The 19357-nt window shown below is 43.4% G+C and overlaps 1 protein-coding gene across 1 annotated transcript in view; it reads right to left on the bottom strand.

The window, feature by feature from the left end:
* Positions 1–19357, bottom strand: part of LOC144493129 (gamma-aminobutyric acid receptor subunit gamma-4-like) — a 465743-nt gene that overhangs the window by 304443 nt on the left and 141943 nt on the right. The window lies entirely within an intron of this gene.

Raw genomic sequence — 19357 nt, 5'->3', positions numbered from 1 at the left:
CTATCCAGTGGGAACCAACAATGGTTCACCACATGCCCGTGTCCCCCATTTTCCCGTGCAGCAAGCACAAAATTGCACGGGTAACGTAAACTCTAGACTTTTTAGTGACCTTAATTGGCCCTTTAATTGTTGGCAGGCATAGCTTCAACTCGCGCATGGGTCTGTGAACCTCAATATTGCATGCGTATGCAATGATGTTGGTAAGCATGCCCGATGCCGCCTTGCGCAATTTTAGACGTGTTCAGGTCAGGCATGTGTCTGGCAGAGTGCGGTAAAATTCTGGCATATAATTTTGGTGAGACAATGTGCAATGGGACACTTCATACTACTAAAGGCATCATGTAAAGACACATTGCTTTGTCAGTGTTGGTAAGAAATAATGCTTTTGAATTCAGGTGTATTCTAAAAGGCAATAAAATCATTTTATTTTGATACCGACATCTGTCAGTGCTGCTCTGCTAATAATATTTATTTTTGTCCTGTTATCTGCAACCACATCACAATCTATTCCAGCCTTTCAGGCAGTTCCGCGTGACTGCTTTCCTCCTTATCCCTCCCTGGATTTATTTCCCATTATCTGATATCTCTGGCCTTCAGTTTCCAAGCCTCTTGCCAGTTGGAAACAGTTTCAATCTATCAACTCTATCAAAAGCTGTCATAATTTTAAACATCACTATCAAATCTCCCCTATCCTTCTCTTTGATTCAATATCACTCCTCAGTGCTGGAGATTGTATTTCTAGCATACTTTTTCTTTAAAGCAAGGGTGCTCATCTTAGAATCCTGCTCAATATTTATCCCTCGATCAACATCACAAAAACAAAGACTGATTATCTGTTATCATATTGTTGTTTTCACCATTCCCCACATTATAACCATGACTACACTATTGGCTGTAGAGTATTTTGGATTGTCCGGAGGTTTTGGAGGCTATTATATAAATGCAACTGTGGTGATTGTCCCTTTAAGGGCAACACAGCAGAGTAAGGGTCACATGACCAATCAGGACTCAGAATGGGGAATCACCCCAAAGGGAGGAGTTCTCTTAGACAAGAGTCATTTCAGTACTGGCTGCAAACATGGTGCTGCTCTTGTAGAGCTTTGAAAATAAATCATTTGTTGTTTACTAATACAGTCTCTGAAAGTGCATCGTCATACAAACCCTTCTTTTAAACAACGATCCTGAGGCCTTCAACTTTATCAAGGCAGGAAAGGCCTGTAGATCATTTGAGGTAAAATTAGGGTTGTCAAAATTATCTTTTACAAGTCAGTGGTGTCGGAGACAGAGAGAGTGGGAAGTAACACAGCTTTAGAGGTCAAGGGAAATAATGGTTTAGATTTGGAGGTGGGGTGATGATGACAAAACAGTGAAGGAGGAAAAATGTGAGGGAGGGCTCTTTGGAGCTTAAGAATGCCAAGAAGGCAAAAATTCAGAGGAGAGTTGACTGCACTGATGTTGATAAAATCAATGGCAATATTGATTTTAGAGCGGGGAACCTGAATATGATCCAATCCATGAAATGATGTTGATATTTCCAGTTGTAATGAACTGTGCCATTGCAATGAAGCTTACATATAGAGCTTGTAGGTGGTATGCGGCACTGTGGGATAGGATCTCACCTCCTGGGGGTGTGGTGTGTCTCTGTGTGGGTGAGTGTCTCATCTCCTGGGGTCTGTATCTCTGTGGGTGAGGGTCTTACCTCCCGGGATGTGCAGCACTGTGGTCAAGTGTCTCATTCCAGCAAATACCTGCTGTGTTCTTGTGGTCAACCGATGAACCATAGAGAACACTAGACACGAACACTGGAATAGTTTTGCTGTGCCAGATTAATTCAAATTGAGATGTTCTTCATAAAGCACATCATTATACTGAGGTCTGGTGGAACATGATTGCTTTTAATTATGGTAAGAAGTGATTAAAGCAACGACAAGCCCCATTAAAGTGATGCCATTAAATCTCAGGGAACAGGCAGAGATGTGGATCCAGAACTGCTAAAATACGAAAATGTTTTCATTTCCACATTTTAATTACATTTTATTCTGCAAATTCATGAAAAAAATCTTGCAAAAAATGGAGACAGTTTTTAAAAAGTGACAGTTTTTGCTGGTTTTCTGAATTTCTTTACTCCAATCATTTTTTTAAAGTGAAGAATCAAAGGTGCAGTGGGGCAGAGATACCAAATGAGGGACCGGGATCCCCCCTACTCCAGTGAGGGACCGGGATCCAACCCCCCAGTGAGGGACCGGGATCCCCCCACCCCCCAGTGAGAGTCCGGGATTACCCCCCCCACCCCGAGTGAGGGACCAGGATTCCTCCCCCCCCCCCCATCCCCTACAGTGAGGGACCGGAATTCCCTCCACCCCCAGTGAGGGACAGGGATTTCCCCCCAGTGAGGGCCTGGGACTCCCCCCCCCCCCCCCCCCCCCCGCCCCCCCGCAGTGAGGGACCGGGATTCCGCTCCCCCCAGTGAGGGTCTGGGTCCCCTCACTCCCCCCCACCCCCCCGCACGCAGTAAGGGATCAGGAATACCCAATGAGGGACCGCGATTCCCCCCCCAGTGAAGGACCGGGATTCCCCCCCCCCGTGAGGGACCGGGGATACCCACAGTGAGGGGCTGGTGTATATTAGCATTCGGATGGTGTGATGAGTCTCAATCAAAACAATGTGACAATATTTGACCCAGAAGCAGCAAGGTAATGAAGGAAACTTTGTAAAGTCTTTAAAATGTCTATGAAATTTGTCGTTGTGTTGAAGAATGTTTGAAAGGAACATTTAAGAGTTTTCACCAATTGTAAAGGGATCAATTATAATTTTCTTGTTTGATAATGAATAATGGTCCATGTGACCTGGCAATTTTTGACCTGGATGCAGTGCCAACAGGAAGTTAACATATGAATACCTTGTGGTCTAACACAGGAGAGCAGCAGCAGAGGGTAGAACAGACAAAGTACATTTACAAGGAGTTGAAGGTGTGTAATACAGTTAAACAGGGCAAAATGCTAAAGATAGGGTTAGAGCAAAAATCGTGAATTGGACAATTTTTACTGTTGCAGTCTCAGTTTTGCTAGCGTGTCTACACTTTTTAGCAGGTTTTATTAAAGGGTCAGATAGAGGGTCTCTGGGGAATCTGTACCGTCAAGCCTGTTATATGATTCTGCAGGAGTAAGAGTCTCCAAAGACCTCAGATTGAATATAATTGCAAATGACAATGACTCAAGGGTTGAATCGATTGACTGGGAAAATAAGAGATCCAAGTACCAGAGGCTGACTCAGAGAATTTTGGAATTGCACATATCTGCAGAATGATGTTAGTGCTAAGATACATATTTGTGGTATTGACTATTTAAAATGAAATTTACATTTTTATTTGAAGTATCATTAGCTCATGTTTAATTTTTGTTGATTCTGATTCATGTTAATGTAAAAGTTATAAAAAGTGGAATCTTGTTGGTAATTTCTTCACAAGGATTGTAACGAGAGGATTCGAGGGTGCAGGAATGTATGTAGTTTGATGTTGAGGACAGACACAAAGGGAAGCAGCAATAGTTATTGAAAGATTAGCAAAACAGAGATAAGAAAAGGTAGCCCAGAGAGAAAGAGGAAGACAAAAGAGGGAGAGGAGAGGAAATTAGGAGATTTACAGATGGGGAGAGTGCAGGAGACCAGATATGGACAGGGAGTAGGGAAGAGAGAAAAAAGGGGAGAGAAAGAATGGGAGAAGGAGTATGATGAAGGGAGACAGTGGGGGAGAATGAGAGATGGAACATGGTAAAAGGAGGAAGATGCTAAAATGAGAGAGTGAGAATGGGACAATTAAATAGGAATAAAGATGGATGGAGCAAAAGGGAGAATTAAAAAAAAAATTCATTCAAGGGACGTGGACATCACTGTCTAATCCAGCATTTATTGCCCATCCCTAATTGCCCTTCAGAAGAAGATGGTGAGCCATCTTTTTGGAACACTGAAGTCCATGTGGTGTATGTATACCCATAGTGCTGTTAGGGAGGGAATTCCAGGATTTTGACCCGGTGACAGTGAAGGAATGGGGATATATTTCCAAGTCAGGATGCTGAGTGACTTGGAGGAAAACCTCCAGGTGGTGGTGTTCCCATGTATTTGGAATGGTGGAATGAACAAAGAACAAAAAAAAGTACAGCACAGGAACAGGCCCTTCAGCCCTCCAAGCCTGTGCTGATCATGATGCCCTAACTAAAAAGCCTTCTGCCCTTACTCAGTCCGTATCCCTCTATTCCCTCCCTATTCATGTACCCATCCAGATGCCTCTTAATTGTTGTTAATGTGCCTGTTTCCACCAATCCGCTGGCAGCACATTCCAGGCACCCACCACTCTCTGCATGGAAGACTTCCCCTGCACATCTCCCTTAAACTTTTTCCCTCTCACCTTGAACCTGTGCCTCCTTGTAATTGAAACTTCCATCCTTGGAAAAAGCCTCTGACTATCCACCCTGTCTATGCCTCTCATAATTTTGTAGACCTCTATCAGGTCTCTCCTCAGCCTCTATCTTTCCAGTGAAAACAATCCGAGTTTATTCAACCTCTCCTCATAGCCAACACCCTTGAGACCAGGCAACATCCTGGTGAATGTTCTTTGCACTCTCTCCAAAGCTTCCACGTCCTTCTGGTAGTGTGGTGACCAGAACTGCACGCAATGCTCCAAATGCAGCCTAACCAAGGCTTTATGTAGCTGCAACATGATTTCCCAACTCCTGTACTCTATGCCCTGGCCGATGAAGGCAAGCATGCCATATGCCTCCTTAATCACCTTGGCCTCCTGTGTTGCCACTTTCAGGGAACTGTGGACCTGCACGTCCAGATCCCTCTGTATATCAAAGTTCCTGAAGGTTCTGCCATTTACAATATAATTCATACTCAAATTCGATACTCTAAAACACAGCACCTCGCATTTGTCCGGATTAAATTCCATCTGCAATTTCTATGCCCAAATCTCCAATCTATCTGTATCCTGTTGTATCCTCTGACAATCGTTGGTGCTATCAGCAACTCCACCAATCTTCGTGTCATCGCAAACTTACTAATCAGACCACTCACATTTTCCTCCAGATCATTTATACATACTACAAACAAACAAAGGTCCCAGCACTGATCCCTGCGGAACACCACCATCTCCATTCTGAAAAGCATCCTTCCACTGCGACTCTGTTTTCTATGACCAAGCCAGTTCTGTATCCATCTAGCCAGCCCACTCCGAATCCCATGTGAAGAGGAGAAAGGGGAAAGGAGCGAAGGAGAATAAGAACAGGGGAGGAGTGAGAGAATAGGAGAGAATGAAAAAAGGACAATGTGGGAGAAGGGGAGAGTGATCAGGAGAAAGGAAGGGAGAAAATGGGAGAGGGAGAATGGGAGAGGAAGAATGAGAGAAGGAGAGTTCTCTGCAGATGGTTGCACAGTCTGGACCTAAAATTCTTGCAGCATATTTTCATGTTATATTTTCATGTTATCTTTTCTCAGCCAAGTAAATGATGTGTCAGAAACTGCAGTGTGGAGCATGCAGGGGAATTCCAACCTTGTCTTGTTCTGCCAGGAACAGAAGAGGTTGTCACAGGCCATTGGCTTATGCTTCTTTCACACGTGGGAATTTAATCACTAAGCTAAGTCACCGGGACCATTTAGCTCAACACGAAACTCCTCCGCTACAATCTGCAGTTGGATTGTGAGATGTCGCTTCTGGTGTCCAGCTGAGTCACTTTGTGAATTGCAGAGAATCAACTTCATTATCATATCATCCCTTAACACTAAGGTGACCAAATCTGTTTTAACATACTCCTGGAGCTTTTAACATCAACATTTGATCACATGGCACTATAATGTAATGCTCAATCACATGACATTCAATCACATGACCTTAACTCTTTGATAACGTTATTATATTTGCATTAATTCAGTGTTTCAGTATCACCAAGGCCAAACCAAAATAATGAATTTTTCATTTTAAAATTTGATGAGTAACATCATTTAAAGCTCAAAGGACACAAAAACAATAGAAAGAACTGGGATGAGAAATGTGTAAATAAAAATCATTGTAATATTCTTACAGTATTGATTACAATAAAATACACCATGAAAATACAACTGATTCCATAGAACCATAGAAAATTACAGCTCAGAAACAGGCCTTTTGGCCCTTCTTGTCTGTGCCGAACCATTTTATGCCTAGTCCCACTGACCTGCACTTGGACCATATCCCTCCACACCCCTCTCATCCATGAACCCGTCCAAGTTTTTCTTAAATGTTAAAAGTGACCCCGCATTTACCACTTTATCTGGCAGCTCATTCCACACTCCCACCACTCTCTGCGTGAAGAAGCCCCCCCTAATATTCCCTTTAAACTTTTCTCCTTTCACCCTTAACCCATGCCCTCTGGTTTTTTTCTCCCCTAGCCTCAGCGGAAAAAGCCTGCTTACATTCACTCTATCTATACCCATCAAAATCTTATACACCTCTATCAAATCTCCCCTCAATCTTCTACGCTCCAGGGAATAAAGTCCCAACCTATTCAATCTCTCTCTGTAACTCAGCTTCTCAAGTCCCGGCAACATCCTTGTGAACCTTCTCTGCACTCTTTCAATCTTATTTACATCCTTCCTGTAACTAGGTGACCAAAACTGTACACAATACTCCAAATTCGGCCTCACCAATGCCTTATATAACCTTGCCATAACACTCCAACTTTTATACTCGATACTCCGATTTATAAAGGCCAATGTACCAAAGGCACTCTTTACGACCCTATCCACCTGTGACGCCACTTTTAGGGAATTCTGTACCTGTATTCCCAGATCCCTCTGTTCAACTGCACTCTTCAGAGTCCTACCATTTACCCTGTACGTTCTACTTTGATTTGTCCTTCCAAAGTGCAATATCTCATACTTGTCTGCGTTAAATTCCATTTGCCATTTTTCAGCCCATTTTTCTAGTTGGTCCAAATCCCTCTGCAAGCTTTGAAAACCTTCCTCACTGTCCACTACACCTCCAATCTTTGTATCATCAGCAAACTTGCTGATCCAATTGACCACATTATCATCCAGATCATTGATATAGATGACAAACAACAATGGACCCAACACCGATCCCTGCGGCACACCACTAGTCACAGGCCTCCACTCAGAGAAGCAATCCTCCACAACCACTCTCTGGCTTCTTCCATTGAGCCAGTGTCTTATCCAATTTACTACCTCCCCATGTATACCTAGTGACTGAACCTTCCTAACTAATCTCCCATGAGGGACCTTGTCAAAGGCCTTGCTGAAATCCAGGTAGACAATATCCACCGCCTTCCCTTCATCCACTTTCCTGGTAACCTCCTCAAAAAACTCTAATAGATTGGTCAAACATGACCTACCACGCACAAAGCCATGTTGACTCTCCCTAATAAGTCCCTGTCTATCCAAATATTTGTAGATCCTATCCCGTATCACACCTTCCAATAACTTGCCCACCACCGACGTCAAACTTACTGGCCGATAATTTCCCGGATTTCTTTTGGAACCTTTTTTAAACAACGGAACAACATGAGCCACCCTCCAATCATCCGGCACCTCCCCCGTGAATACTGACATTTTAAATATGTCTGCCAGGGCCCCTGCAAATTCAACACTAGCTTCCCTCAAGGTCCGTGGGAATACCCTGTCCGGTCCTGGGGATTTATCCACTCTGATTTGCCTCAAGACAGCGAGCACCTCCTCCCCTTTAATCTGTAAAGGTTCCATGGCCTCCCTACCAGTTTGCCCTATTTCCGTAGACTCCATGCCCGTTTCCTCAGTAAATACGGATGCAAAAAAACCATTTAGTATCTCCCCCATCTCTTTTGGTTCCATACACAGTCTACCACTCTGGTCTTCAAGAGGACCAATTTTATCCCTCACTATCCTTTTGCTCCTAACATACCTATAGAAGCTCTTTGGATTTTCCTTCACTTTGTTTGCCAAAGCAATCTCATGTCTTCTTTTAGCCCTCCTGATTTCCCTCTTAAGTAGCTTCTTGCACTTTTTATACTCCTCGAGCATCTGATGTGTTCCTTGCTGCCTGTACAATTTCATACAACTCTCTCTTCCTCTTAATCAGTGTTACAATCTCCCTCGAGAACCAAGGTTCCTTATTCCGATTTACTTTGCCTTTAATCCTGACAGGAACATACAAACTCTGCACTCTCAAAATTTCTCCTTTGAAGGCCTCCCACTTTCCATTTACATCCTTACCAGAGAACAGCCTGTGCCAATCCACACTTCCCAGATCCCTTCTCATTTAATCAAATTTGGCCTTTTTCCAGTTCAGAACTTCAACCCGAGGACCAGATCTATCCTTATCCACGATCAGGTTGAAACTAATGGCATTATGATCACTGGATCCAAAGTGTTCCCTCACACTCACATCCATCACCTGCCCTAACTCATTTCCCAATAGGAGATCCAATATCGCATCCTCTCTAGTCGGCACCTCTATATACTGGTGTAGAAAATTCTCCTGAACACATTTTACAAACTCTACCCCGTCTAAACCTTTCAACAAAAGTAATTTCAACATGAAGTTTTTGTTATAGTTTATGACGTTTTGCAAACTCAGTCAGTTATAAAATAATGAATAAAACAAAAACCAAATCTCATTCAATCCACTGACTCTCCCAACCCAACACCAAGGGCCCCAAAGCTTCAGGGAGGTGAGGTTCAGGACTAGATCTACTGGAGCCCAAGAATAGTGCACATCACAGGCCCACACCTACTCTCCTTTACTCTCTACCCTCTAATTTGTGTGTGTGTTTCTCTCTTTCCCTCCCCAGGCCAGAATTTTTAAAATGCTTCAGGGTCAAATGTCCAACCCTTAATTCACATCTTCAATTTTAGACTGTGAACTTCCTCTCTCCACCCCTCATTTTGTTTTTTATTTTTTGGTTCCCTAGTTTGCCCCAATCCAACCCCACTCTCCACTACAGGGCCACCTATCCCTTGTTCAGTTTATCTCCCACTGAGTACTGACCTTTATTCTCCTATTAACACATTCTGCTATCCTACCTTTGCTGCTATTATCACTCTTCCATCCCTAATGGCACGATTAACGCTCCTTTTGTCTTGTGTGCATGACATCTTGATCAATCTTTCTGAGGCTCCGCTCTATCCATGACCTTCTATTCTGCCCCACCCCTTTCCAAATATATAATTCATTACATTTCTAACCCTCTTCCGTTCTGTAGAAGGGTCAGATGAACTTGAAAAGTTAACTCTGTTTCTCTTTACAGATGCTGCCAGACTTGCTGAATTTATACAACATTTTCTGTTTTGATCCCAGTTTGTGCTATTCATCTCTCTCTCTTTCTGAAGGAAAATGGTATGAATCACTGAATCATAGAATCCGTACAGTGCAGAAGTAGACCATTTCGACTATCGAGGTATGTTGCCTTTATTAGAAAGGAATTGGTGTATAAGAGTGGAGGAATCTCATTGCAATCATAGTGAGACCACGCCTGGAGTTGTCCACAGATTTGGTCTCTAACTAAGGAAAGACATTTGCCTTGGAGTGTGTACAGCAATTTCTGGGATGAAGCGATTGTCCTGTCTGGTGAGACCGAGTAAACTAACCTATGTTCCCTTGAGTTTAGAAGAATGGGAGGCATTATTTGAACTTAAATTCTATTTGTGTTGATTTGAGACTTTACATATCAATTTCCCTATGTTAGGGACTTGAGAAGTTGGGCACTGAGAGAACTTTTCCACTGACTGGGGAATCTGGAACACAGGGCACAGTCTTAGGACATGGGACTGTTCATTTAGGAATGAGATGAGGAGAAATGTCTACACTCAAACGGACGTGAAGATCTGAAATTCTCTGCCCCAGCGGGATGGGAATGCTCAGTCAATGAGTGTGTTCAAGACAGATTGATAGATTTTTGGACATTAAGGCAATCAAGGAAATGGAGTTGCTGCAGGATGTGTAGAAAATCAGACAAGGGATGGAATTTTACCATCCCATCTGCCACAGGAATCAGAGTGGGTGAGGGGTGGCGGACAATGGAAAGGTCCGTTGACCTAGGGCGGCATTTCACAGTTTCGGGACGAGCAAGGCCATAAACTTCTGCCCATGATCTTATTAAGTGGAGAGTAGGGCTCAAGGGGCTGAAACATCTACTCCTGCTCCTTCCTGTGACCTGACCGAGATCAGTAGGAGCAGCAAGTTCTTGTTACAACCTGGGTATTGCACATGACACAAAAGTAGTACACAATGGAATAATTTCTCCTGAGCCATCAGCAGTAGCACTCAAGAGACTAATTGCCCATTCTGAGAGCTGCCTACTTCACAGTAAGTTAAAATCTACTCATGACCCTGACATTAGTAACAGTATCAAGTCAGGGCATGGTGTGCTTGTGGTGAGGTAAAGTCACCATAGAAACACAGGCTGTGTTTATGCAACCAGTCTTCTTAACATAACCCTCACATCTCCAGTGTCATTCTGATATTATAGCAAGTGTTTTTATGGGCATTTGTGACCAATATCAATCTGTAAGGTATAATTCAATTGCTCTCTTTCTTTCTGTCCTGGTAGAAGGGTGATTAAATCCATGTTGGCTTCACAGAGAAAACCCAGATTGTCTTGACGCATTGGTCCTGAACTGGAAATATTATTGGTTGGGGAGGATAACTGGTTGGGTTGGTCCAAGGAACCTCGGCACAGTATAGGACACTCGGCCCTTGGAATACGACACTCTCAACACTACACCAAAACATTACCATGAAATATGAATAACATATATCCTTCTGACGCACAGGCAAACCATAGAACCTCCACAGTACAGAAGGCCGCCACTTGGCCCATCGAGTCTACACTGACTCTCCGAAAAAGCATCTTTTTCATCTTTTTTTCCAGGCTCTCCACTCCACCCTATCCCCCTAATACTGTGCATTTACCATGGCTAATCCAACTAACCTGCACATCTTTGGACTGTGAGAGGAAATGGGACCACCCGGAGCAAACCCATGCAGACACGGGGAGAATGTGCAAACTCCACACAATCACCCAAAGCCAGAATCGAATCCAGGTCCCTGATCGTGTGATTGTACAAAAGCACTATCAAAAGATAAAACAAACATTTCCAACCATCTTCAGCTGGAAGTGTCAAATGGATGATCTACCTGAGCCTCTTCCTGAGGTCCCGAGCAACATGGATGCTAGTCTTCACCAATTTGATTCCCTCTATATGATATCAAAATGGCTCGTGATATTGGATAAAGCACAGGCTATGGGCCCTGAAAAAAGCTATAAGGAAAGGGAAGATGGATTATGAGAGTAAACTAGCTCAGAATATAAAAACAGATAGCAAAAGTTTCTACAAATATATAAAACGAAAAAGAGTGGCGAAAGTAAACATTGGTTCTTTAGAGGACGAGAAGGGGGAAGTAATAACTGGAAATGAGAAAATGAGGCATTGAACAGGTATTTTGTGTCGGTCTTCACACAAGGAGTTAGACAAAAGGCAGGTAACTATAGGCCAGTTAGCTTAACTTCTGTAGTAGGGAAAATGCTTGAATCTATTATCAAGGAAGAAATAGCGAGACATCGGGATATAAATTGTCCCATTGGTAAGACGCAGCATGGGTTCATGAAGGGAAGGTTATGTTTGACTAATTTGTGTGAAGAAGTTCCTCCTCAACTCAGTCAAGAAGGCAAATGGAATTCTTTGAGAACATTACATGTGCAGTGGACAATGGGAAATCTGTGGATGTGGATTTCCAGAAGGCATTTGACAAGGTGCCGCACCAAAGACTGCTACATAAGATAAAGGTGCACAGTGTTATGGGTAATGTATTTGCATGGATAGAGGATTGGTTAACTAACAGAAAGCAAAGAGTGGGGTTAAATGGGTGTTTTTCTGGTTGGCGATCAGTGACTAGTGGAGTGCCTCAGAGATCAGTGTTGGGACCACAATTGTTTACAATTTACATAGATGATTTGGAGTTGGGGACCAAGTGTAGTGTGTCAAAATTCGCAGATGACATGAAGATGGGTGGAAGAGCAAAGTGTGCAGAGGACGCTGAAAGTCTGCAAAGGGATATAGATAGTCTGAGTGGGCGAGGGTCTGGCAGATGGAGTACAATGTTGCTAAATGTGAGGTCATCCACTTTGGTAGGAATAACAGCAAAATGGACTATTATTTAAATGGTAAAAAAATTGCAGCATGCTGCTGTGCAGAGGGACCTGTGCAGGAATCCCAAGGAGTTGGTTTGCAGGTGCAGCAGGTAATTAAGAAGGCAAATGGAATTTTGTCCTTCATTGCTAGGGGGATGGAGTTTAAAAACAGCGAGATTATGTTGCAGCTGTATAAGGTGCTGGTGAGGCCACACCTGGAGTACTGTGTACAGTTTTGGTCTCCTTACTTGAGAAAGGATATACTGGCACTGGAGGGGGGGGCAAAGGAGATTCACTAGGTTGATTCCGGAGTTGGGAGGGTTGGCTTATGAGGAGAGACTGAGTAGACTGGGGCTATACTCATTGGAATTCAGAAGAATGAGGGAAGATCTTATAGAAACATATAAAATTATGAAGGGAATAGATAAGATAGAAGCAGGGAAGTTGTTTCCATTGGCGGGTGAAACTAGAACTAGGGGGCATAGCCTCAAAATAAGGGGAAGCTGAGTTAGGACTGAGTTGAGGAGGAACTTCTTCACACAAAGGGTTGTGAATCTGTGGAATTCCCTGCCCAGTGAAGCAGTTGAGGCTACCTCATTGAATGTTTTTAAGGCAAGGATAGATACATTTTTGAACAGTAAAGGAATTAAGGGTTATGGTGAGTGGGCGGGTAAGTGGAGCTGAGTCCACAAAAAGATCAGCCATGATCTTATTGAATGGCGGAGCAGGCTCGAGGGGCCAGATGGCCTACTCCTGCTCCTAGTTCATATGTTCTTATGTTCTGAAACATCCCAATTGTAGCAATGAAGAACAGCAGCTGCAACACTGACATCTACTCAAGAAAATAGAAAATTGCCCAGAGATCTCCCACCACAAAAAGCAGCACAAAACCAATCTGCTCAATTATTGTCCCATTACTCAAAATCATCAGCAATGTGATGGAAGTGGTCATCAACAGTGCTATCACGCCGCTGTTACTGATGCACAGATGCTCAGTTTGGGTTCCACCAGGGCCACTCAGCTCCTGACCACATTACAACCCCTGACACATTACAGCCTTGGTTCAAACATGGACAAAAGAGCTGAACTCCAGAAGTGAGGTGAGAGTTACTGCCCTTGACATCAAGGCAGCATTTGACCGAGTCTGGCATCAAGGAGCCCGAGCAAAACGGGAGTCAATAGGAATTAGGGGGAAAACTTGGAGTCATACCTGGCACAAAGGCACATGTTGTGGTGGTTGGAGGCGAATCATCTCAGCTCCAGGACATCATTGCAGGAGTTCCTTAGAGTAGTGTCCCTAAGCCCAAATATCTTCAGTTGCTTCATCAATGACATTCCCTCCCTTATGAGGTCAGAAGTGAGGATTTTTGCTGAGGATTTCACAGTATTCAATAATATTCGCCCTCCTGACTCCCAAATGCTGTCCACCATCTACAAAAAGGGACCGGTTAGGAGTATGATGGGATAATCTCCACTTGCTTGGATGAGTGCTGTTCCAATAATAGCTTTATGCCATCCAGGACAAGGCAGCCCACTTGATTAGCATCTCATCTAGAAACATTCACTCACTCCACCACTGAAGAACAGCAGCAGCACCTACAAGATGTATTGCAGCAATTCACCAAGGCTCTTTCGACAGTTCCTTTCAAATCCAGGTTTCTGCCATCTAGATGGACAAAGGCATATGGGGACACCACCATCTGAAAGTTCTCTTTCAAGTAACTCATCATCCTGACTTGGAAATATTTTGCTGTTCCTTCACTATTGCTGGGTCAAAATCTTGAAACTCCTTCTTTAACAGCAATGTGAGTGTACCTACTCCACATGGGCTGCAGTGGTTCAAGAAGGCAGCTCACTACCACATTATAGAATCTACAGTGCAGAAGGAAACTATTTGGCCCATCGAGCCTGTACCAACAACAATCCCACCCAGGTCCTGTCCTGTCCTGTAACCCCACATATTTACCCTACTAATCCCCTGACACTAAGGGGCAATTTGTCATGCCGACCAACCTAACCCGCATGTATTTGGACTGTGGGAAGAATCCGGAGCACCCAGAGGAAACCCACCCTGACAGGGGGCGAATGTGCAAACTCCACACAGACAGTTACCTGAGGCCGGAATTGAACCCGTTCCTTGGCATTATGAGGCAGCAGTTCTAACCACTGTGCCACCCACGCTGAAAGGCAACTAGGGATGGGCAATAAATTCTGGCCTTAAGCCATCAAACTCCACAGAGATATTAGAGCAGCGTGTGTTATGTCCCACTCCAAAGTAAAAAGGAAAAATTATATATAGTGCCGTTCACAGCTCAGAACGTCACAAACTTTATTACATCCAATGAATTTTGTACAAGGTCCACTCACCATAGTAATGTAGAAAACACAGCAAGATCCAACAAACACGGTGAGATAATGACCATATAATCTGAGTAAAGTGATGCTGGATGGGAGATAGATATTGATCAGGACAACAGGTCAGCTCTATTTCAAAATGTTACATTCGGCCAGAGAGAAGATAGACCCTTGATTTAACACCTGTGAGAAAAGAGAAGTCCAGGGCATTGCAGGGCTCGCTCTGGGATTGTCAGCTTGGGGTATGGGTTTGAGTTCCTGGAGTGGGATTTGAACCTCTGATCATCTGACCCAGATGGGGGAGTGCAAACACTGAACGGACACTAATAACATATAAATGAGCCAGTGGGATGGGAGGTCAGCAATCGTCATGGGGGTGATTGTGAGACTGCATTCAGGGCAGGTGAGAGACAGGGCATGGTCGGGGATGGGAATGAACTGAGAGGAAGGCAATGATGGGGAGAGTGGCCATGATCAGGAGATCATAGATAGATCAAAGATACCCTCCAGTGCAGAAAGAGGCCATTTGGCCCATCGAGTCTGCATCCACCACAATCCCACCCAGGCCCTACCCCCATATCCCTACATATTTACCCGCTAATCTCTCTAACTTACACATCTCAGGACACTAAGGGGCAATTTTAGCATGGCCAATCAACCTAACCCGCACATCTTTGGACTGTGGGAAGAAACTGGAGTACCCGAAGAAAACCCACGCAGACACAAGGAGAATGTGCAAACTCCACACAGACAGTGACCCAAGCCGGGAATCGAACCCAGGTCCCTGGAGCTGTGAAGCAGCAGTGCTAACCACTGTGCTACCGTGCCGCCTGAAGAAATTAGGCTCCCAATTGCTCAGTGGATGATCAATTTAAATGGGATAACGAAGTCTCCTGTCTTTCTACTTGGGCTATTGCATCATGCTAGCGTAAAAATGGCTGTGTGCATACGACTCTTCAAGTCATTCCCAGATCTTACATCTTTAACTACCCCCTCTCCTGAACCCTTTCCGTCCCTTACAAAGGGGTCAATATTGAGACCATCCTTTCTCAGTACCTCAAGCTCTCTCTTTCCTTCAGCCTTTACTTCTTCCCACCTGCCATTCCCAGGTTTACAAAGTTAATCTTGGTATGACGTTACTCCCTGATTTTCTTCAGTTTCTCTCCAAATCTTCTCAACCTGTCCTGGATTTCCATTAATTCAGGAAAGTAACAGCAATAATAAAAGAAGAGGTTGAAGAGAAAGGCCCAGTTCCAGAAGAGAGGAGCGATATCACAAATTCAGAGCTGTGAGGCTCTAATTATCAGTAGATCTGGAAAAGCTAATTCTTCCCAATCACGCTTTGCAGACTGGGTTCAGTGACCTGATCTTTAAAACGATGAAGGGATTTGATAAGAGATTTGTAAGAAAAATGTTTCAACTTATAGGGAAGTCCAAAACTATGGGCCTTAAATAAGAGAGTGGCTAATAAATCCAGTAAGGAATTCAAGAGAAACTTCTTTACTCTGAGTGATCAGTGTGAGTAACTGACTTTGAGAGGGAGTGATTGAGGTAAATAACATTGATGTTTTTAATGTGGAGCTGGATAAACAGAACAAGGAGAAAAAGATAGTGGGATATATTGATGAGGTGTGATGAAGCAGAGTGAGATAAGGAGCATTGGGAAAATGTTCATGTAGAGCATTAACACTAGGATAAACCAGTTGGGCCAAATGGCTTGTTTCTGTGCTGTAAACTCCACATAATTCAGAGTAAGCTTTGCCCTAGGTTGGGAGATTAACATTTTAAAATTCATGTCATGAAGTGAGTTCACCAGGAAAACAACAGCATCTTTGGTTGCTTTGATACAGCATTGATTAAAATTACATTCATGTAAGAGTAAGAATGATTAAGTCCACTTCTGAGTGATCCCATTATCTCGATGATGCTGCTGCTGCTAATCACTCAGACACAATTTAACAGCAGACTGCAAGTACTATCTGCTTCAATGAAAGTAGGATGTTTGATGGCGGGCTTCAATATTAATAATGAGAAAGGCCTAACAACCATTTCCACTAACATTTCAACAAGTTGTCGAGAAAGTCTGTCAAAAAGTCCCTCTGGTACAGCTGCAAAACAGTTTGAATTGAAATATTAATAATCACGCCACAGCAGATTAACCATTCCCACTTGAAAAACCTTTTCGAAGGACCAAAGCCCAAATGACGATCGTTGCTTTTTCATTTCTCCAACATCTGACTGGTTTTTGCAACCTAACCCAAGATGCCACCTGAACATCAAGTGTACATTTATTTTCTCCTCTTGTCTGTTCTTTGCACCCTTAGTGCTTCCCTGCACTCTGGTGACCCAGCTCTTCAGGTGGGACAGGAGTTAGTTGCAAACCCTCCAGGATTGCCATGGAGTTTCAGGATTTAAACATTAATCTCCTGGATACTGCCTCAAGCAACTTGGAGGAGGAGGGAATGGGAATTATAGGGGTATTGAAGAATGTTCTGTGCTTCTTCATTTTCTTTAACATTTCTGTTTATTATTGGGAATGGCTTTTCACCCATGTGAGCTTTCTAGATGTGGAAGGTCATATGGTGAAACTTCCAGGAATATGCCCTGCCAAGGTTGCTAGGGTATGGGGGAGATCAGCAGAGGGAGTGAGGCGATGATACTTGGGGTAGGAGGAGTCGGGGGAAAAAGGTGGAAACAACACTTCAGAATAGGGGTAAAAGGCACTGTTTGCATTTGCTGAGAGTGGGTCAGGTAGAAGTCAGGTTCAATATTTGGTCGTGAGTAACTTGCTTTCATAATTTTTTATTGAGGGCAGTTTCTGAGTCAATATTAATTTCAGATTGGGTCACTCTATGTGACTGCATAGCCTTATCTCCCTATCACACCACATGAATTTAAAATCACAATGATACATGACTGCTTCAGCCAATATTCAGGGAATACGGGAACATAATCAGACATCTCTTTCAATGGGTTCAAATCAGGTGGCGAATAACTTTCCATGTTTCTGGAACATTTACTGGATAATACAGCTTGTGTAACAACTATACAAATGATTAGCATTAACTCCCGCTCTAACTTTGCCATGTGCATGAGGCAATTGACTATCATAGTGTGAAGAGTCTCTCCATCAGAAGCTGAGAAGTGTGTACACAGAACAAAGGGGATTCTGCCCACGGACTAGTGAGACACTTGCTGCCCTCTCTACTCATTTAACAATGCGTGCCATGTGCCACTCCCCCCACTCCCCTCGCCCCCCACCCCCCCTCTCTCCAAACCCACTTCAAACCAATTCCTTTGGTTACCTTTCAGGCTTTCAGATGTCTTGCCCTAAGTTTTGGAATTCTCTCCCTGAACCTCTCTATTTTTCTACTTTGCTTGAGTAGCATCTCATCTAGATATATTCACTCACTCCACCACTGAAGAGCAGTAGCAGCTTTGTGTACCATCTACAGGATGTATTGCAGCAATTCACCAAGGCTCTCTTGACAGCTCCTTTCGAATTCGGGATTTCTGCCATCTAGACGGACAAAGGCACACGGGAACACCACCATCGGAAAGTTTCCTGTCATGTAACTCATCATCCTGACTTGAAAATATTTTGCTGTTCCTTCACTATTGCTGGATCAAAATCTTGAAACTCCTTCTTTAACAGTAATGTGCAATGAGACCTGGGTGTCCTTATCCACTAGTCATGAAGGTAAGCGTGCTGGTGCAGCAGGTGGCAAAGAAGGCAAATGGTATATAAAAGCAAATTATTGCGGATGCTGGAATCTGAAACAAAAACAGAAAATGCTGGAAAATCTCAGCAGTCTGTCAGCATCTGTGGAGAGGGGACAGAACTAATGTTGAGTCTGGATGACTCACTCAGACTTGAAATGTTAGCTCTGTTCTCTCTCTACAGATGAAGGCAAATGGGTATGTTGGCCTTCATCGTGAGAGGATTTGAGAATGGGAGCAGGGATGTCTTGCTGCAATTACACAGGGCCTTAGTGGCACCACATCTGGAATACTGTGTGCAGTTTTGGTCTCCTTATCTAAGGAAGGATGTTCTTGCTACAGAGGGAGTGCAGAGAAGACTTACCAGACTGATTCCTGGAATGGTGTGACTGACGTATGAGGAGAGATTGAGTTGGTTAAGATTGTATTCACTGGAGTTTAGAAGAATGAGGGATGATCTCATAGAAACAAATAAAATTCTATGTTACGTAACTTCGCAACCAGAAACTCTTAATTGAAACGTCAACCAAACATTCAGATCATCAATCATCAAACTATCAGCAGCAACAGGCCAATTGGATTGCAAGGAGATAGCCCTGATTTTCACCCTGCCAGTTCAGGGACACTGGGACCAGGTGCCACATTGCAATAGATCCAGCACGGCTTATGGTACAAACCAGAGAGCAGATTTAGCCTTTTTTTCATCTGTATGCTTAGTTTTGCTCAGTAACTCTGAGGTTCATTTAGATACCGGGCCAGTTATCAGTCACTGACAACATCCAGAATTTACAACACAATATGCTTTATTACAATCTAAATCTTATTGGTGGGCCATCTACCAATATACCCATGCCAGCGACAAGTTTAGAGTCATATCTGGTTAGAAATGCACACTTAATAATAAATGTCAGTGTTGTTTCAATGAAACTTCACAGAATCTTAATCATGTTTCCCATATTGATAACTTCTAATCCACCATCACAAAAAGGATTGATAAACACATTAAATGATAAACTATCGACTAAAGATTTAGTGTTCCAATTTATTTTAGAAATCTAGCCCAGTTGTGATTTCACTCCAATTGCTGCCATTTGATGTGAGGACTTTCTCCATCTGCAGCTTCCAAT

Source organism: Mustelus asterias, chromosome 4 (assembly GCF_964213995.1).
Source record: "Mustelus asterias chromosome 4, sMusAst1.hap1.1, whole genome shotgun sequence".
Classification (NCBI taxonomy): domain Eukaryota; kingdom Metazoa; phylum Chordata; class Chondrichthyes; order Carcharhiniformes; family Triakidae; genus Mustelus; species Mustelus asterias.
Note: the sequence above shows the minus strand (reverse complement) of the source record. Positions and strands in the feature narration are given on the sequence as shown.